Source organism: Monodon monoceros, unplaced genomic scaffold (assembly GCF_005190385.1).
Source record: "Monodon monoceros isolate NGI ecotype Baffin Bay Population unplaced genomic scaffold, NGI_Narwhal_1 Super_Scaffold_21, whole genome shotgun sequence".
Taxonomy (NCBI): Eukaryota; Metazoa; Chordata; class Mammalia; order Artiodactyla; family Monodontidae; genus Monodon; species Monodon monoceros.
The window spans coordinates 81,378,526-81,399,416 of record NW_021703778.1 but is presented as its reverse complement, the minus strand read 5'-3'; the positions used below and the strand labels follow the sequence as shown (position 1 = coordinate 81,399,416).

Sequence of the window (20,891 nt, the reverse complement as noted above, 5' to 3'; positions counted from 1 at the left end):
AGTGGCAGAAAAATTAGAGAATGCCCAAAGGTACATCTAGGACTCCTGTTGCTTCAGAGGATGCTGTACTGTAGAGATGGGTGCTTTGTTTTATAATATGATTGGACACATTTAGACAAGACAGATTTGTAGTTACAAGTCAAAACAAGCAAGCCCAAGAGAGATCTTTTGGCTTGAAGTGCAGCATTTCTGACCTTGGTAGAGTCTCAGTTTTGTTTAGACACTTGGTCTGATAGAACCTTATCATCTTGCCCTTGAACAGGTAGAGTGACTGAATTCTCAACTGAGAGCCAAATTTCTTACCAAAATACATGAAAATGAAGCTCATTCCAGAGTTGGAGTCATTCTTTGACTTCATCAGCACCTGGTTTAGGCAATCTTTTCGTCTGGAGGCCAAATCAATTTTTTTTTAAAAAGCAATCCCTCACCCCCTTCCTGTTCAAAATTACTTCCCCCAAAGAGTAAGGTTTTCCAGTAAGAAGGAAAATTTCTAACTTCTCACTGTCTTCATCCATTCTTCTTCTGACTTTTTGACCATCTTTATGACCATAACCTTAAACTCTTTATCATGTAGGTTGCTTATCTCCACTTCACTTAGTTCTTCTTTTGGGGTTTTATCTTATTCCTTCATTTGGAACATATTTCTCTGGTGCCTCATTTTGCCTAATTCACCATTTTTATTCCTATATGTTTGGTAGGTTGGTTTTGTTTTCAATCTTGGAAAAGTGGCCTTATGCGCAAATGTCCTATGGGGCCCATCAGTGCACTCCCCTCTGGTCACCCAAGCAATAAGCTTTAGTGGTGCCCTCGGTGTGAACTGCGTGGGTCTGTCTGTTGTGGCAGGCTGACTACTATAGGCGTGGTGGTTGGTGTAGCTGCACCTGTGTCAGGTGGGTTGCCAGGCCCTGCCTTGGGCATAGGCTGCCCCCTGTAGGTGGGCAGGGCTGTGTCATGAAATAATTGGCTACAGAGCCCTGGGAAAGGGGGTCCTTGGGCTAATGCTGGTCTAGTGGTGGGCAAAGCTTCATCTCGGGGTGGCCAGCAGTAGGTTCAGGGCTTCCAGAGTTGGATCAGCCTGTTGATGGGGGGGGCCATGGCTTAGGGGTATCTGGGCCTGGTGTACGCCCACTGGTGGGCAGGGCCAATTCCTGACTTGTGTGGCCGTGGGCTCCGGGCTGACCCAGAGCTAGTGATAGCCCACTGGTGAGTGCACCAGACCCCGACACAACTGGCTGTAGTGCATGGTTTTCCCAGGGCTATTGTCCACCCAGTGATGGGTGAGGACAGTCCCAGGCCTAGGGGTGACTCACTGGTGGGTGGATCTGTGTCTGGCTTCAAGGTCCTGAGTTTCTGTTGTAGATGTTAGCTGGCTGGTGGGCAGTGGCAGGGCTGAGGAGGGGCCTCAGGGCTAGTGCTGACCCTCTGGTGGGCAGAGCTGGGTCCCAGGGTCTCTGGCTGCAGTGCCCTGGGTTTCAGGAGTGGGCGTCAACCTGAGGGTGGTTGGGACCAGTGCTGGGGCCTACCTATGGTTGGTGAGACTGGATTTAGGGCTAATGTAGGCCTTCTGGTGTGTGGGCCTGGGTCTGATGGCTAGTGTCAGGGTCCTGGAGGTCCTGGGGCTTTACTGGCCTATTGGTGGGTAGGGCCAGTCCTGGAGCTACTGGGTACGCAGGGTGTCCTTCGGCAGCAGGCCTGTTGGTGAGTGGGGCAGTATCCCTGCCCAGCTAATTGCCTGGACTGGGGCTTCCCGGGACTGAGGCAGACTCGCAAGTGGACAAGGGCAAGTCACTGCACTGCACTAATAATCTAGACAGAGAATTCCACAATGGTGATTACCAGCACCAGTGTTCTCTTAGTGGGATGTGCTCTCATTAGTGACTGCTGCCAGTATCTAAGTTCTTAGGCTGAGTTTCAGTTGCCTCTTGCCTCTCTGGGAGGCTCTCTAAGATCAACAAGTGGGTTTGACCCAGGCTTCTTTCAGATTACTTCTTCTGCCCTTGGACTTAGAGCATGTGAAATTTTATATGCACCTTTTAGGGCTGGATTTTCTATTCTCCACAGACCTCTGGCTCTCCCAGAAGTAGCCCTACTGGCCTTAAAGCCAAATGTTCTGCAGGATAGAGAGCCCAGAAATAAAGTGCATTGACAGTGCACTTGTGGCCAATTAATCTACAACAAAGGAAGCAAGAAAATACAATTGAGAAAAGACAGTCTCTTCCAAAAGTGGTGCTGGGAAAACTGGACAGCACAGTAAAACTGGACAGCTACATGTGAAAGAATGAAATTAGAACATTCTCTAACACCATATACAAAAATAAACTAAAAATGGATTAAAGACCTAAATGTAAGATTGGATACTGTAAAACTCCTATAGGGAAACATAGGCAGAACACTCTGACATAAATCGCAGCAATATCGTTTTCGATCTGTCTCCTAGAGTAATGAAAATACAAACAAAAATAAACAAATGGAACCTAACTTAACTTAAAAGCTTTTGCACAGGAAAGGAAACGATAAACAAAGCAAAAAGCCCACTTAAGGAATGGGAAAAAATATTTGCAAACGATGTGACCCACAAGGGATTAATTTCCATAATATACAAACAGCTCATGCAGCTCAATATAAAAAAAAACCAAACAACCCAATCAAAAAAATGGGCAGAAGATCTAAATAGACATTGCTCCAGAGAAGACGTACAGATGGCCAACAGGCACATGAAAAGATGCTCAATATCACTAATTATTAGAGAAATGCAAATCAAAACTATAGTAAGGTATCACTTCACATGGGTCAGAATAGCCATCATGAAAAAGTCTACAAATAATAAATGCTGAAGGGGTTGTGGGGAAAAAGGAACCCTCCTACACCACTGTTGGGAGTGTAAATTGGTGCAGCCACTATGGAAAACAGTATGGAGGTTCCTTAAAAAACTAAAAATAGAGCTAACATATGATCCAGCAATCCCACTTCTGGGCATATGTCCAGAGAAAACTGTAATTCGGAAAGATACATGTACCCCAATGTTCATAGCAGCACTATTTATTACAATAACCAAGACATGGAAGCATCCTAAGTGTCCGTTGACAGATGAATGGATAAAGAAGATGTGGTATATGGAATATACTACATGGAATATACCAATGGAATCTTACTCAGCTGTAAAAAAAAAAAAAAAAATGTCATTTGCAGCAACATGGATGGACCTAGAAATTAACATACTAAGTGAAGTTAGTATCAAAGACAAATATCATATGATATTGCTTTCATATGTGGACTCTAAGAAAAAGATACAAATGAACTTATTTACAAAACAGGAACAGACTGACAGACATAGAAAACAAGCTTATGGTTACCAAAGTGGCTAGGTTGGGGGAGGGATCAATCCCAAAGGGGAGTTTGGGATTAAAATATATACACTACTATATATAAAATAGATAGCCAACAAGGACCTACTGTATAGCCCAGGGATCTATACTCAATATCATGTAATAACCGCTAATGGAAAAGAATCTAAGAAAGTATATACATATAAATCAACTATATTTCAATAAAAACTAAAGAAAAAAATAAACAAGTTTGATTTTAGCCATTACAAAAACACAGAAGTTCTGGGGGGTGCTCATCTTCTTGGTGTAGAACATCCAGCTGGGGAGCCTAATGTGGGGTTCATACACCTGACTCATTGGGGAAGACATCTGCAGTCATAATTATCCTCTCATTAGTGAGTTGCCCACCCGGGGTGTAGGGATCTTAACCATGTCTCCCGTCCCTCCTACCTGTCTCGTTGTGGTTCCTTCTTTATATCTTTAGTTGTAGAAGATCCTTTCTGCTAGTCTTCAGACCTTTCTCATCAGTAGTTGCTCTGTAAATAGTTGTAATTTTGGTGTGACCCTGGGAGGAAAGGAGTTCAGGATCTTCTTGGCCACACCCTCCTTCCTATGAGACTGAAGGAATGTGTGAGGATTCTGTAGGCATTCCTTTTGTTAATTTCAATGTGGCCTCTGTGGCTGGCAGCCCTAAGCAGCCTGAGGGCCACTGGGAAGAAGGTAAGAATGTGCAGGATGGGGGAGAATTTGGGGGCTGGTTGGGCCAGGCTTGGTCTTGGAAGCAGAGATGATTGGGCCCCAGGAAGAAAGGGGTGCAGGCCAGCCACAGGCAGGAGGGAAGAAGGAGCAGGGGCCCAGGGTTGGCTAGGGAAGAGGAGGGGAGGAAGGTCCCTCAGGGGAGCTGATTTGGGGAGCAGACTGAGGCCAAAATTATTCCAATGCCTAAGAATGAACAGAAGGTCTAGGAGAGTCCTACTGCTGTCATATGTTTCTGAAGTATGTTGTACTTAAATCCTCAAGTGCTTTTGTTCTTTTTAAAATTTTTAAATTATGAAATATGCATGCACACACACACACAGAGTATTTTGCCAACCATGGACACCCCTCCTATTTGCCACATTGGCTTTAGAACCCCTGCCCATCGCTTTAGAGAACTAGAACTGTACAACTAAGTCCAAGCCCTCACCCCCTCTTTTCTCTGCAGAAGTGCCTATGCTCCAGAACTCAGTCCTCCATCCTCGTGTGCATGGTTTTTTGTTTTGTTTTGTTTTTCTGTGGTACGCGGGCCTCTCACTGCTGTGGCCTCTCCCGTTGCGGAGCACAGGCTCTGGACGCGCAGGTTCAGCGGCCATGGCTCACGGGCCCAGCCGCTCCGCGGCACGTGGGATCTTCCCAGACTGGGGCACGAACCCGTGTTCCCTCCGTCGGCAGGCGGACTCTCAACCACTGTGCCACCAGGGAAGCCCGTGTGCATGGTTTTAAATGTGCTCCCATCCCCTGCAGGAACTCTGATGAGAGTGTCTGTAATCAGAGTCCATGGCACTGCAGAGAGAGCCAAGGCTGGATACACAGGTTCAGAGACAGGTGTTTCTGGGTAGGAGGGGTTGCTCAGGACATGGAAGCCTTGGGGAACTGCAAGTGTCTGAGGACATGCGGAAGCAAGGGATCTTGAGGGCTGGCACTTGGGAGACCAGGGCTGTGGAAAACCTGTAGGTGGTGGGTCTGCCAGGGTGGATTTCCCCAGTGAATTGCAGAGATTGTGGTGTAAACCCTGCCAGTGACCTCATGTGTGACCCCTTTCTGTGACCCATAGGCCATGGGAAACATGACAAAGATAATGAAATGCCCAGAAACCAGTGAAGGCTCTGCAGTGTGCATGTGCTGGTTGGTGTGTGTGGTGCAGGAGGTGGGGAAGGGTACCGTGGGCTTCTGCTTACTTCCCCAATGCTGCTCTCAGCACAGGAAGGGATGCATCTGGGCCTCTTGCCCTGCTTTTCTGTTTTTCTCAAACGCTGGGACTGAAATGTAGAGGGCAGAGACTTGCACATGTGTGGAATAATTAGTGACCCAATTATCCCATTTTATCGAACCAAAGACATTCACCAGCACTGTGTCAGGCACTGAGGAGTGTACAGAGGTGACCAATTTAAAGTTTCTTGCCCCAGGAGGTTCACAGTGTCTGGGGACAAAGGCCTGGGTCCCAGCCCCAGGGAGAGGCTGCCACAGGAGAGAGATCCAGGCCAGTGTGAAGGACCACAAATGTGTACGAGGTTCCTGCTGATGGGCTGAGAAGAGCTTCCCCAAGGAGAGGCGCTGAGACAGGAGAAGACTTCTTTGGGTACAAAGGGGCTTTTAAGCTGAGAGTCAGCAGGAGTGAAGGCAGGAGGGGATGAAAGTTACATGGAGGAGGGCGCATGAGTGGTGAGCTGGAAAGGAGCAGCTTTGGTGACAGAAATGGCCAATGGGCAATCCTTGGAGTCCCCCACCCATAGGGGCCCCTGTAGGCTTCTTCATGTCATTGTGTGGGGTGGAGGCAGTTGCAGGCCTCAGCAGCCTGAGTAACCAGGAGACCCCCCCTTAATGGGAACTCATGGATTTTACTACTTATTAACTTCCCCTGCTGGTGCACAGGGTCTTAGCAGCTATTTCAAGGTTCCCTCTTCCCTCAGAGATTTCTGGGCATTCTGGGTGTGTCTGATGTTATGCCAGGCCTTTGCTGATCCATAATGAGGATCCCTCTGCTTCTCCCTGTCGCTTCCCACTGAACCCTAGTTTGCCAGTGAGTCAGAACCCCAGTTGTATACATGGTTAAAGTCTTTTCTCATAAGGTCTTCAGGTCCATATCTTTCAGGAGATGCAACTAGATGCTGGGATGCTTCACCTCACACCACCCATGAAAGGTTTCCAGTGTGGCCCCAGCTGGAACTCCTGATGCAGAGGAAGAGAGGGAGGGTGGGCAGGACACAACCTTGGTTGAGCACATATTATAATGGCAGGATCAGGGCCTCTTAGGCCATCTCATTGCATCCAATGTGTGGGGTACATTCTATGCTCATTTTTTAGATGGGGAAACTGAGACTTAGTATTTCCATATAGCAAAACTTGTACAGCTGGAAAGCAGCAGAACTGTCCAGGTCTATCTGGCTCAGAAGCTGCTTTCATCACACCTTCTTGTCTTTCTTCTCCGCTTACCTCCCAATGTTGTAGAGAAGGAAGTACAGCTAGCAATATGGTCACACACAGTTTCTGAGCCAAGACTGGCATTTGGGGAGCTCTCTACCAGCAGACCTTTGTTCTTCTCCCAGCTCTCCACAGCCCTTCTCTGGGCCTCAGGTCTCTGATCTATAGAATGGAAGTGTTATTCTGCTCATCTCTGTGGTCCTTTCAGCGGTGACAGGTCGTGATTTGTGCTCTGTCTCCCCTCACCCTCATCAAGGATGGTCAGGAGACCCTTGAAAGATGCCAGTCATGTGGTGGAGTGCCATGCGCCATGCCTGAGCATCTGGACAGTGGAGAGACTTCCTGGGTGGACCTGGGCTGCTTCCCCAGAAAGAGGAGCCAGCAGTGGTGGCTAGAGAATCTGGGGCAGATAAAGGGTTCTGCCTTCAGGTTTGGGGGGGCCTTATTTTATGTACAAAAGAGCATATTTTCTTCTTTTTATCCTATACCTAGCCAGTTTTACAGTAGGAAGTAAACAAGCAGGTAGACAATTCTATGGGATATAATTCTGATTGGCAAAGCAGGGTGTAGCTGTTTTCTAAGGAGACTTGGCTGCCAGTAACCAGCTGTGAGACTGTGGACAAGTCACTTCATTTCTCTGGGCCTCTGCTTCCTTTTTTGCTCAGGAGTTGCCTGGATTAGGTACTGGGTGGTCTGACATTCCTTGGCTTTATGAATGAAATGGTAAATATGAGTAGCATCAGGGCCAGCTCCATGGGCGTGTGAAGTCACATGGAGTCCTGTACTTAGAAGAGCCCCATGCTTGGATTAATGTTCTGCTCTTACTGTCTTGATCTTAATACTTTTTTTTTTTTTTTTGAGCAAAGGGCCTCAGATTTTCATTTTGCTCTGGGTCCCACAGATTGTGAAGCCGGTCCTGGCTGGCAGTGCCTGTCCTCTGTTCCAAGGGCCTGGAGCCCTCTACCAAGTTGTGAGGTGGTGATGTTTCCCCTGGCCCTTCATATGACCTTTCGAATCCTCTTCTGTCACCTGGGAGCTAAGGCCTCCTGCAGGCACGGGCTACTACTGCAGGGTCTACATCGTGTCCTTCTGCATGTGCCCATCTATGGCTCCCCCCACCAGCACCCACACTTCTTCCTGCTCCTTTTATTGACCCCAGCTCTGTGCTTTCCCACGGTAGAGGCTTATTGAACATTTGTGGACTAAGTAGTTGTCTAAATGTGTGATTGATTAGTGCATGAGTGAAACAGCCCAGCAAATGTCCTGGTGGAAGGGGCCCTGGTCTAGGAATCAGTTCTGGGCTCTGCTCACAACACTCCCTGAGCCTCCTTTGCCTAAGGAGCAAGAGAGGGCCTTGGGGAGATAGTAGGAGCTCTCCACCAGCACTGCCGCTCTGAGACAGGCCTTGCTGGCATCTCTACCATCATGTCACCAGGTCCAGGTGACACAAGACACCTGTCCAGGAGAAAGTCACCTCAACTGACCAGAGGTCATACATGTTCTCCTGCAGTAGACTTCTGGGGACCCACACGCCATATAGGAACCGGATGTAATGTGGTGTTGAGGAGAGAGATTAGGGAGGAGATAGAGGTGGTGTAGAGATGAGAGTGATTTCCTAAATTCCATTTTGAAGTCAGTTTTCAAAAGCAGAGACTTGGAGAATACCCCTCTCCCCACAAAGAAACACCAGATTGTGAGAGACAGGAAATGTCCATCCAGAATTCCATTTTTCAAAGACAGTATCTGGAAGGTATTAGCCTGGTGTCCTGCTCTCAGGGACTGGAAGCTAAGTGGATGTTCTTTAGGCATCAAGCAGCTGGGCAGACACAATTTTGACTCCTTATTTACTTAGAGTTTTGTCAGTGAAAACAGTTGATCGATAGTTGATCTAAGAAAGAGATGGAAAATTTTATTCGAGCCAATAATCCTGAGGATAATAACCCAGTAGACAGTCGCTCCAAGAACTCTGAGAACTGTTTCAAAGAGGTACAGGGAGAGGTCAGTGTACTTGGGATTTTGGCAAAGGTGTACATGAAATGAAGCAGTCATCTCAGTAGAAGATTGCTACTATTCATGAGGAAGAAACAGTTAATGGCTTCAGTGCTTTTCTAACTATGGGAAGATATAAGAAACTGGGTTCATAAAAATTTTCTGTTGAAAATATCCAACTATCTAAAGTCTTGTTCTGCCAGTTTTCCCTTAGCATAGGGTGCCTCACCCTGAATTCCTTTCAGGGTACATTGCATGTCAGTGATGGCAGTGGCTAATAATTTAATTCTTGTAGAACTGGATGATGGGTAACATTCTTTATTTTACAGTCCCTTCTGTTTATTTAGGTTTTAATTTCAACCAAGGTTTGGAGGCATTTCATGACCAGTTTGTCCCAAGGGGCTAGGAATGTTTATGCCCATGTCAGGTGGGGATTTCATTGATAGGCCACTTATTACTGGACTAGGCCCTGTTAACAGTAGCCAAAAGCCTCTGGACTGCCTGTCTTACTATTCCATTATGGTCCAAAAAATGGTTCCGTCTTGTTGCTTCTTCTCATATCTGGAGTTACACTATTAAAATCACTGATCTTATAGGACTGTATATTTGGTCAATAGATTCAAGTCATCTAATCATCAATAATTGTATCTGAGGCTCAATCACACATTTGGTAATGCAAGAAATAATCATCTTCTAAAAGAGGCAGAGTACAAGTAATATAGCTAATAATATTAATAGGGTCACAAGTAAGTATTTAAGCTAAGAACTTCTGTTAGGTATGGCCCAGTGTCTCCCCAGGTCATCTGACCAGTGTGATCATCAACTGCTATCTTTAAGGGAAATGATATAATGTCATTGTACATAAAAATTACCAAGATATCCACAGGTAAAAAGTGAGTAGTGGGTCATTGTGACACCTTACAGCGTTGAGGAAAGAATGTTATCTTCTAAGGAGTTACCTGGTTGACGTCAGAAGAAGAAGAAGTGATCTTTATGGTTAAGCAGGTATTTTTGCCATTGGGGAGGTCTGGTTAATGCATAATGCAGATGTACAGTGAACACTGCAGAGGAGAAAAGGGGCCAAAGGGCAGAGAAAAAGCTTTATGTTGAAATTTATCTAGTCTTGCCTTAAAATGTGAATTTTTATTCACCAACATCAATCAATTTACTGTTGAGGTTTAAAGTGAACTCAGAAAGCAGTTACCAGCAAAATCATCTCTACTTACAGAAATCTTGCTTTAATATACCAAGCATATCTCCTCACAGGAGGGCCTTGGTCCTTGCTCACTCCAGGGGAAGCTCTCAATTCCTTTCCTTTCCTTTGCTTGTGAAAAAGCTCTTTAACCTCCCAACAGCCATCTCCCCTGACATCTGAAGGAAAAGAGGTTTGTTTCCTAGTGAGTTTGGTCTGAGAAGGGGCTGCACTGGGAAAGCAGAACTGTTTCTGTGTTCCCTCTGAGTTAAGTCTATGGACATTTGAAAGTCTAGGCTAAAATATCATAAGAAGTTGACTCTGTACCAAGAGATCCCCAGAAGGGCATTACCATGGTGGATTGACTGTCATCCAAGTTTTAGGCTCTGCCTTGCGGGCTTCCACATATATCTTCCCCACTCTCTCAGCACCCGTCAGTCCACTCAGGCTGATGGAATTTTCAAGTGGTAGACTCCAAGCCTGAATATCAATGTGATAATTGAAAATAAGAAAGTATAACTGCCAGATGGACCACGCATCTAGGCACTCTCTGTCTGCAGGTACACAGAAGGGCAGATGAGAATCACACTGCTTCTTGATGAGCATGAGAAATGGGAAAGAGGATTTAGTTATAGGATGTGGGTTCATCTAACGGCACCAGATGCAGTAGCTCTACACATCCAGCTCCCCAGGAGAGAAATGTTTTTCCAGGTGGAACACAACTTATGAGGCCATGACAAGGCCCCTTCTTCCAGCACGTGCATGAGTGAGCACTGCCAGCAACTACCTTACCTGGTTTCCATGGCTGACCAACTTCCTTCAGATTGATACAGTCTTTCTGAAACTATGTTAATACTATCTGCTCTTGTTTGAATGGGAACCAGGCTGCCTAGGGTATCTGTTGTGGATCAGGTTCTCTGGAGAGTAGACTCTGAGACAGAGATTTGTGTGCATTGGAAGTGCTCTTGGCATGAACACCTATGGTGGAGTGAAGGAAGCAGGATTAGGAGAAGAGGGAGCTGAGCTGCCATGCAGAGTGACAAGGTCAGCCAGTCCCATGGGAGGCCCTGGAGCTGGAGTGGTCCCTTAGAGTTGTTCTGTATCAAGGTAAGGGACCCAGGCTTTGTTCCTTGCATCTATCACTGGATGTGGGTTATCACTAGATGTGAGTTATGGGAAGGGGTCATGGCTTTGGGTGAGTTCACTCTCTTCAAATGAGAGCAAGTCCTAGAGGAAAATTAATCTGAGCCATAAGATGCCAACACTCCTGCAGCTAGGGCAATAGGTGCCTCAGTTCTACAACTTATACTCCTTCATTCCACACTGTGACTTGTGAATATGAGCCCTGATCCCAGAGCCTGATTCACAGTGACTGTTGAGCCCCGTACAAGCCCAGCCATGTCCGTGCAGCGGCATGTGAGATGAGAGTCAGAAGTGGCTGCATGGGATTTCACTCATTTGAAACCTTATTATTAGTTGTTATGGCCTCAGGCATCCTCAGGGATGATAAATCCACATGGCGGAGGGAACATATGGCCATCACATCCAGTGGTGTGGTTGGAATCTGGGTCATTACCACACTAACCATACACCTCCTCTCCCACCGTGCAGAGGGACTCCTATCCCTGAGCCCTCCGTTCATTCTTCTGTGTTTTTCCACCTGCAGCTCCCTGTGCCTGGGATGCTCTCTGCCTAACCTTAGCCCACCTCTAGCTGATAAACTCCTTCAGGGTCATCTTTCAGGCCAGCTCTTTCCATTGCCTAGCAGAGTTTCTCATGCCCTCTCTGAGACCCCAGAGCACCAGTTATTCCTGCTTCAGGCTTCTCTCTCCATAATTGTGGGTCTGCTGGTCTTTCTTCTGCTGAGCTCCTTAAGGCCAGGGACTGGATCTCACCCCATATGTATCTCTGAGCACAGAGCCATATGGACTCGGTGCATGAGCTGAATGGATGAAGGAAGGAACTTGAAAGCTTTGAGTCAGGAATGAAGGAGAGCAGTCAGGCTGAAGAGAAGGCATGGTGGATTGAACTAGAAAGAGTTCATGTCAGGAAGCCCAGCAGGGAAGCTCCTCATCCTTCTTGACCTGAGCTGCACAATTTCACCTGAAACCTTCTGTCAGTATGCCCTTTCCCCTGTCCACAGGTGCTACCGCCCTCATTTCTCTACCCTGTGCCCAGTGCTGTGGCTGAATATACCAGCAGTAGTGCCCAGTCAAAATGTGTTTAATAAGTGAGAGAATCCAGAATTCAGGGATAAAAGCCAGGATTGGGATCTAGATGGAGGAGAAAGGTTTAATTTATTTTGAAAGCAAAAACGATAGGCTTGGATGACAGGCTGTAGTAGCTGGAGAACAAGGAGGGCACGTGTCACAGGCGAAGGCAGGTTTGAAGGTGGAAGGATCAAGTAAATCAGGTTTGAACAGAGTATGGTCAGCTCACAGGGTCCGTACACTGAATACGGATATTTAGGTCAACAAAGCAGCACTCTTGTTAGGAGAAAATGTGGAAATCATATTGCAGAGCAGAAGAGACGCATGGCACATAGATCAGGTGAGAGCTCCTGTTCTGTTTGTGTTGCTTCACCTTAAATACTGCAAGCAATTTTTCAAGATCTTTCAAATACCATGTGCTTCTATTCAGAAATGATGACTATGCGTTTCCTGCTCAGACTGCCCTGGCCTCTCAGTGGCTGTCACTTGGAACCTTCCTTTGCTGTTTCCCATTTAGAAATGTTCACTTAAGTGTCCACAGAGGCTCACTTGCCTCCCTGCAGAGCACCTGCTTTTTGATAAGCTACAAAATCAGCCTCACCATATTCTAGCTCCATAAAAATAGATTTCTCTTTGTAAAACACCACACAAAACTTTATTATATAAAACAGTTGAAAATTTACCAAAGATATATATATATATATATATATATATATATGTATATATATAAAAGGAGTGGAAAAAGCATTCGGAATAAACATACAAACAAATGTAGCGACTGTTTTTTTCTCTAACCAGGCACTGTCCTGCCTGACTTCCTGAGAAGCTCATCCCTCCGGGGGTTCTAGCTAGCTATCTTTCTGAGTTCTGTCCATCTGCCTCAGCTTCTGTTCCAGGATTTTGTGAAGTTTATTTCTGCCTTTTCTGAGGTTTGAAAGAAACTGCACTGTTTTCCTCTTTCTTCCTACATAGATTTTCACACAAAACACAAGGATGAAAGCCTTGTGGTAGGGGTGACTTCTTGAACCAGTTGAAGACCTAGAAGGTTGTGTAAGCTGCCTGAACAGAATCATTGATTTTGTGGAGCTGTGGTGAGCCATCAAACTGCACTGGTCTCATATTTCTTGTAAAATGAGGATTATCATAACATCTCCCTCATGAAGATGTTTTAAGATTGGATAAGAAGAGGACACAGGGCTTCCCTGGTGGCGCAGTGGTTGAGAGTCCGCCTCCTGATGCAGGGGACACAGGTTCATGCCCCGGTCTGGGAAGATTCCACATGCCGTGGAGCGGTTGGGCCCGAGAGCCATGGCCGCTGAACCTGCGCGTCCAGAGCCTGTGCTCTGCAACGGGAGAGGCCACAGCAGTGAGAGGCCCGCGTACCGCAAAAAAAAAAAAAAGAAGAGGACACAAAATGGTCTTTTGTTTTTGTATGTAGACCTAGATTCATTTTCTAAGTGTGTTGGTGATTTGTATAGAAAGAAATTAAATTCTCTTCCTTCTGTTAAGTGATATAAATTTATGAATTTATATCATTAGGGAATTTATGAACTCTTTTAACTATTTATAAACATTTAACCATAAAGATGCAGCAATCAGTTAGAAGACAGGATGGAAGAAAAGAATTCACTTGCAATAGTGACAAAATAGGTAAAATACCTCCCTAAATAAATGTAATCATATAAATGGATATACACCAAAAACGCATTTAAAACGCTAAATTAGGCACACCAAAAAAGGAGGATACAGAAGAAGTCTTGAGCATCAAAAAGGTCTGCTATGTTTGAGATTCTGTATATTTGAGAAGACTTTCATACTGATATATCCATATCAAAAGATGTAAAGTCTCCCTAAATTAATCAAAACTTAATTACTTTCATGACAAAATTCACCTTTTTATGCATATAAATTGAATCTAAGCTCACATGAAAAAGAAACATATTCTTGGAGCGAAAAATTGTAGAAAACTGTAAATGAAAAGGTACTGGTCATACCAAATATTATGTTATAAATCTATAGTAATTAAAACAACATGGTAAAATTACATGACTAGATCATTAATATAGAATAGAAAGTAAGGCATATACATATTGGGAATTTATTACATTATTAAAGTTGCATCAGTTAAGGAAAATATAACTTATTCATTTAACGGTGTTCAGACAACTAGATCATTATATGAAAAAAAAGTTGGATCTCTAAATCACTTGTAACACCAAATTAAATTCCAGATAGACCAAGAAATCCCAAGAAGAATAAAATAATAAATGTAGTATGTGAAAGTATGAGTGATTTGACTCATAATAGCCAAATGTGAAAGGATCTTTTAATAAACCACACACACGCACGCATACACACACACACACACACACACACACAAATTGGTAAATTCTACTACATAGATATAACAAAAAAGTGTGCATAAGAAAGAATACTCAGAGGGAAGAGAGCAGAGGGAAGAAGAACTACAGTCCTGCAGCCTGTGGAACAAAAACCACATTCACAGAAAGATAGAAAAGATGAAAAGGCAGAGGGCTATGTACCAGATGAAGGAACAAAATAAAACCCCAGAAAAACAACTAAATGAAGTGGAGATAGGCAACCTTCCAGAAAAAGAATTCAGAATAATGATACTGAAGATGATCCAGGACCTTGGGAAAAGAATGGAGGCAAAGATCGAGAAGATGCAAGAAATGTTTAACAAAGATCTAGAGAATTAAAGAACAAATAAACAGAGATGAACAATACAATAACTGAAATGAAAACTACACTAGAAGGAAGCAATAGCAGAATAACTGAGGCAGAAGAATGAATAAGTGACTTGGAAAACAGAGTGGTGGAATTCACTGCTGTGGAACAGAATAAAGGAAAAAGAATGAAAAGAAATGAAGACAGCCTAAGAGACCTCTGGGACAACATTAAACACAACAACATTCGCATTATAGGGGTCCCAGAAGGAGAAGAGAGAGAGAAAGGGCCCGAGAAAATATTTGAAGAGACTATAGTTGAAAACTTCCCTAACATGGGAAAGGAAATAGCCACCCAAGTCCAGTAAGTGCAGAGAGTCCCATACAGGATACACCCAAGGAGAAACACGCCGAGTCATATAGTAATCAAACTGGCAAAAATTAAAGACAAAGAAAAATTATTGAAAGCAGCAAGGGAAAATTGACAAATAACCTACAAGGGAACTCCCATAAGGTTAACAGCTGATTTCTCAGCAGAAACTGTACAAGCCAGAAGGGAGTGGCATGATATACTTAAAGTGATGAGAGGGAAGAACCTACAACCAACATTACTCGACCCACAAAGGATCTCATTCAGATTCAATGGAGAAATCAAAAGCTTTCCAGACAAGCAAAAGCTAAGAGAATTCAGCACCACCGAACCAGCTCTACAACAAATGCTAAAGGAACTTCTCTAAGTGGGAAACACAAGAGAAGAAAAGGACCTACAAAAACAAACCCAAAACAATTAAGAAAATAGTCATAGGAACATACATATCAATAATTACCTTAAACGTGAATGGATTAAATGCTCCACCCGAAACAAACAGGGTTGCTGAATGGATAGAAAAGCAAGCCGCATATATGTGCTGTCTAAAAAGTCCCATTTCAGACCTAGGGACACAGTCAGACTGAAAGTGAGGGGATGGAAAAAGATATTCCATGCAAATGGAAATGAAATAAAGCTGCAGGAGCAATACTCATATCAGATAAAATACACTTTAAAATAAAGAATGTTACAAGAGACAAGGAAGGACACTACATAATGATCTAGGAAACAATCCAAGAAGAAGGTATAACAATTATAAATATGTATGCACCCAACATAGGAGCACCTCAATACATAAGGCAACTGCTAACAGCTATAAAATAGGAAATCGACATTAACACAATAAGAGTGGGGGACTTTAACACCTCACTTACACCAATGGACAGATCATCCAGACAAAAAATTAATAAGGAAACACAAGTGTTAATTGACATAATAGACCAGATAGATTTAATTGATATTTATAGGACATTCCATCCAAAAACATCAGATTACACTTCCTTCTCAAGTGCGCACGGAACATTCTCCAGGGTAGATCACATCTTGGGTCACAAATCAAGCCTCAGTAAATTTAAGAAAATTGAAATCATATCAATCATCTTTTCTGACCACAACGCTATGAGATTAGAAATCAATTACAGGGAAAAACAACGTAAAAAACGCAAACACATGGAGGCTAAACAATACGTTACTAAATAATCAAGACATCACTGAAGAAGTCAAAGAGGAAATCAAAAAATACCTAGAGACAAATGAAAATGAAAACATGATGATCCAAAACCTACGGGATGCAACAAAAGCAGATCTAAGAGGGAAGTTTATAGCTATACCAGTCTACCTCAAGAAACAAGAAAAATCTCAAACAATATAACTTTACATCTAAAGGAACTAGAGAAAGAAGAACAAACAAAACCCAAAGTTAGCAGAAGGAAAGAAATCATAAACATCACAGCAGAAATAAATGAAATAGAAACAAAGAAAACAATAACAAAGACCAATAAAACTAAAAGGTGGTTCTTTGAGAAGATAAGCAAAATTGATAAACCATTAGCCAGACTCATCAAGAAAAAGAAGGAGAGGACTCAAATCAATAAAATTAGAAATGAAAAAGGAGAAGTTACAACAGACACTGCAGAAATACAAAGCATCCTAAGAGACTGCTACAAGCAACTCTATGCCAATAAAATGGACAACCTGGAAGCAATGGACAAATTTTTAGAAAGGTATAGCCTTCCAAGATTGGACCAGGAAGAAATAGAAAATATGAACAGACCAATCACAAGTAATGAAATTGAAACTGTAATTAAAAATATTCCAACAAACAAAAGTCCAGGACCAGATGGCTTCACAGGTGAATTCTATCGAACATTTAGAGAAGAGCTAACACCCATCCTCTCAAACTCTTCCAAAAAATTGCAGAGGAAGGAACACTCCCAAACTCATTCTGTGAGGCCACCATCACCCTGATACCAAAACCAGACAAAGATACTACAAAAAAAGAAACTTACAGACCAATGTCAGTGATGAATATAGATGCAAAAATCCTCAACAAAGTACTAGCAAACAGAATCCAACAACACATTAAAAGGATCATACACCATGATCAAGTGGGATTTATCCCAGAGATGCAAGGTTTCTTCAGTATACGCAAATGAATCAAGGTGATACACCATATTAACAAATCGAAGAATAAAAACCATATGATCATCTCAATAGATGCAAAAAAAGTATTGGACAAAATTCAACACCCATTTATGATAAAAGCTCTCCAGAAAGTGGGCATAGAGAGCACCCACCTCAACATAATAAAGGCCATATATGACAAACCCACAGCAAACATCATTCTCAATGGTGAAAAACTGAAAGCATTTCTTCTAAGATCAGGAACAAGACAGGATGTCCACTCTCACCACTATTTCCAACATAGTTTTGGAAGTCCCAGCCATGGAAATCAGAGAAGAAAAAGAAATAAAAGGAATACAAATTGGAAAAGAAGAAGTAAAACTGTCACTGTTTGCAGATGACATGATACTATACATAGAGAATCCTAAAGATGCCACCAGAAAACTGCTAGAGCTAACCAATGAATTTCATAAAGTTGCAGGATGCAAAATTAATGCACAGAAATCTCTTGCATTTCTATACACTAATGTTGAAAAATCTGAAAGAGAAATTAAGGAAACACGCCCATTTACTATTGCAACAAAAAGAATAAAATACCTAGGAATCAACCTACCTAGGGAGACAAAAGACCTGTATGCAGAAAACTATAAGACAATGTTGAAAGAAATTAAAAATGATACCAACAGATGGAGAGATATACCATGTTCTTGGATTGGAAGAATCAGTATTGTGAAAATGACTCTACTACCCAAAGCAATCTACAGATTCAATGCAATCCCTATTAAATTACCAATGGCATCTTTTACAGAACTAGAACAAAAAATCTTAAAATTTGTATGGAGACACAAAAGACCCTGAATAGCCAAAACAGTCTTGAGAGAAAAAAACAGAGCTGGAGGAATCAGACTCCCTGACTTCAGACTATACTGCAAAGCTACACTAATCAAGACAATATGGTACTGGCACAAAAACAGAAAAATGATCAGTGGAACAAGATAGAAAGCCCAGAGATAAACCCATGCACCTATGGTCAACTAATCTATATCAAAGGAGGCAAGGATATACAATGGAGAAAAGACAGTCTCTTCAATAAGTGGTGCTGGGACAACTGGACAGCTACATGTAAAAGAATGAAGTTAGAACACTCCCAAACACCATACACAAAAATAAACTCAAAATGGATTACAGACCTAAATGTAAGATTGGACACTATAAAACTCTTAGAGGAAAGCATAGGAAGAACACTCTTTGACATAAATCACAGCAAGATATTTTTTTATCCACCTCCTAGAGTAATGGAAATAAAAACAGAAATAAACAAATGGGACCTAATGAAACTTAAAAGCTTTTGCAAAGCAAAGGAAACCACAAACAATACGAAAAGACAACCCTCAACATGGAAAAAAATATTTGCAAACAAATCAACGGACAAAGGATTAATCTCCAAAATATATGAACAGCTCATGCAGCTCAATATCAAAAAAACAAACAATCCAATCCAAAAATGGGCAGAAGACTTAAATAAACATTTCCCAAAGAGGACATACTGCTGGCCAAGAAGCACATGAAAAGCTGCTCAAGATCACTAATTATTAGAGAAATGCAAATCAAAACTACAATGAGGTATCGCCTCACACCAGTTAGAATGGGCATCATCAGAAAATCTACAAACAACAAATGCTGGAGAAGTTGTGGAGAAAAGGGAACCCTCTTGCTTTGTTGGTGGGAATGTAAATTGATACAGCCACTATGGAGAACAGTATGGAGGTTCCTTAAAAAGCTAAAAATAGAATTACCATATGACCCAGCAATCCCACTACTAGGCATATACCCAGAGAAAACCGTAATTCAAAAAGGCACATGCATGCCAGTGTTAATTGCAGGACTGTTTACAATAGCCAGGTCATGGAAGCAACCTAATTGCCCATCGACAGACGAATAGAGAAAGAAGATGTGGTACATATATACAATGGAATATTACTCAGCCATAAAAAGGAACAAAATTGGGTTATTTGTAGAGACGTGGTTGGATCTAGATACTGTCATACAGAGTGAAGTAAGTCAGAAGGAGAAAAACAAATATCGCATATTAACGCATATATGTGGAACCTAGAAAAATGGTACACATCAGCTGGTTTGCAGGGCAGAAATTGAGACACAGATGTAGAGAACAAACGTATGGACACCAAGTGGGGAAAGCGGCGGAGGGGTGGGGTGGAGGTGGTGTGATGAATTGCGAGATTGGGATTGACATGTATACACTGATGTGTATAAAATTGATGACTAATAAGGACCTGCTGTATAAAAAAATAAAATAGAATTCAAAAATTCAAGAAAAAAAATGTCCAAAGTGGTACCTATTAAAACTCTGCTATGGTCCCCCCTCCCCAAAAAGAAAGAATACTCAAACAAAATTAAAGGAGAAAGGACAAACACAGAACTGAGAAAAATGCAACCTGTTTAACTGATAAAGAGCTATCTTCCATAATATATTTCTTTGTTCCATAATTACTTCTTCATATATAAAAAAACTCCTGCAAGTAAAAATGAAATGGATAAATGATAAGAACAAATAGTTATTAAAAAGGAAATATAAATGATTTAAATATGAAAAGATGCTCAACTTCAGTGTTTAATAATAGAAATGCAATTAAATGTATGAGATGTCTTTTTTGGTTGCCTTTTGGATTAACAAAGATTGTCCAACTAGAAAAACTAGGGGCTTTATCAAAGATGAAGTCTAGTGAGCCAAACAAATGAGTTCTGTGCTTCCAAGATTCAACCTATACTCTGTTTGGATTTCGGACTCTTGAAGAAATGTAGATGTCTGTGAAGTAAACTGGCATTTAAAAATAGAGTTTGCGGGCTTTCCTGGTGTTGCAGTGGTTAATAATCCGCCTGCCAATGCAGGAGACACGGGTTCGAGCCCTGGTCTGGGAAGATCCCACATGCCATGGAGCAGCTAAGCCCATGCGCCACAACTACTGAGCCTGCACTCTAGAGCCCGAGAGCCACAACTGCTGAGCCCGCGTGCTGCAACTACTGAATCCCATGTGCCTACAGCTTGTGCTCCACAACAAGAGAAGACACCACAATGAGAAGCCGGCGTATTGCAATGAAGAGTAGCCCCCGTTCGCCGCAGCTAGAGAAAGCCCGCACGCAGGAACAAAGATCCAACACAGCCAAAAATAAATAAATTTATTAAAAAAACAGAGTTTGCAACAATACTACAACTATAATTGTTGCAGGCAAAAATCATCAGTAGATGCTAAAGAGTGGAAAAGTCATGACTGAGATACAGAGTATTTATACAGTTTCAAACTCTCTCCCTATAAGCTACTTATTAATAACAAAGTGAGAAGTAGTAACTGTACAGTAGTGAATCCAGGCAGCCACCATCCTGTGAAGAAGCCCAACCTGCCACACGTAGAAGATCTGAAGCTCCCAGTGACAGACATCAAGTACGTGAGGTATGTGAGTAAAGGAGCCTTTGAATGATCCCAGCCTTTAGATTTCACGTTTTCCAGCTGAGAACTCCAACATCATTCAGCAGAGACAAGCCATTCCCGATGTACCTTGTCCAAATTCCTAAACCCCAGAATCCATGAGCATAATAAATGGCTGATTAATGGTGGTGAGTTTGGGGATAATTTATTATGTAGCCCTAGTAACTGGAACAGGTGGCATCTGCCAAATTTCTCCACCATAAAGTTACCATTTTTCCCTTTGTAAGAAGTAAATAATTTGTAAGGAAGTACTTTGAGACTAGATAAATATCTGTTCCTCATTAAGTTTTCACCCTTATCAAACTAGTTT

At 42.6% G+C, this 20,891-nt stretch overlaps 1 long non-coding RNA gene across 1 annotated transcript in view; it reads left to right on the top strand.

Moving 5' to 3' along the window:
• Window positions 1-20,891, top strand: part of LOC114903558 — a 94,707-nt gene that overhangs the window by 27,874 nt on the left and 45,942 nt on the right. The gene's annotated exons all lie outside the window — the stretch shown is intronic.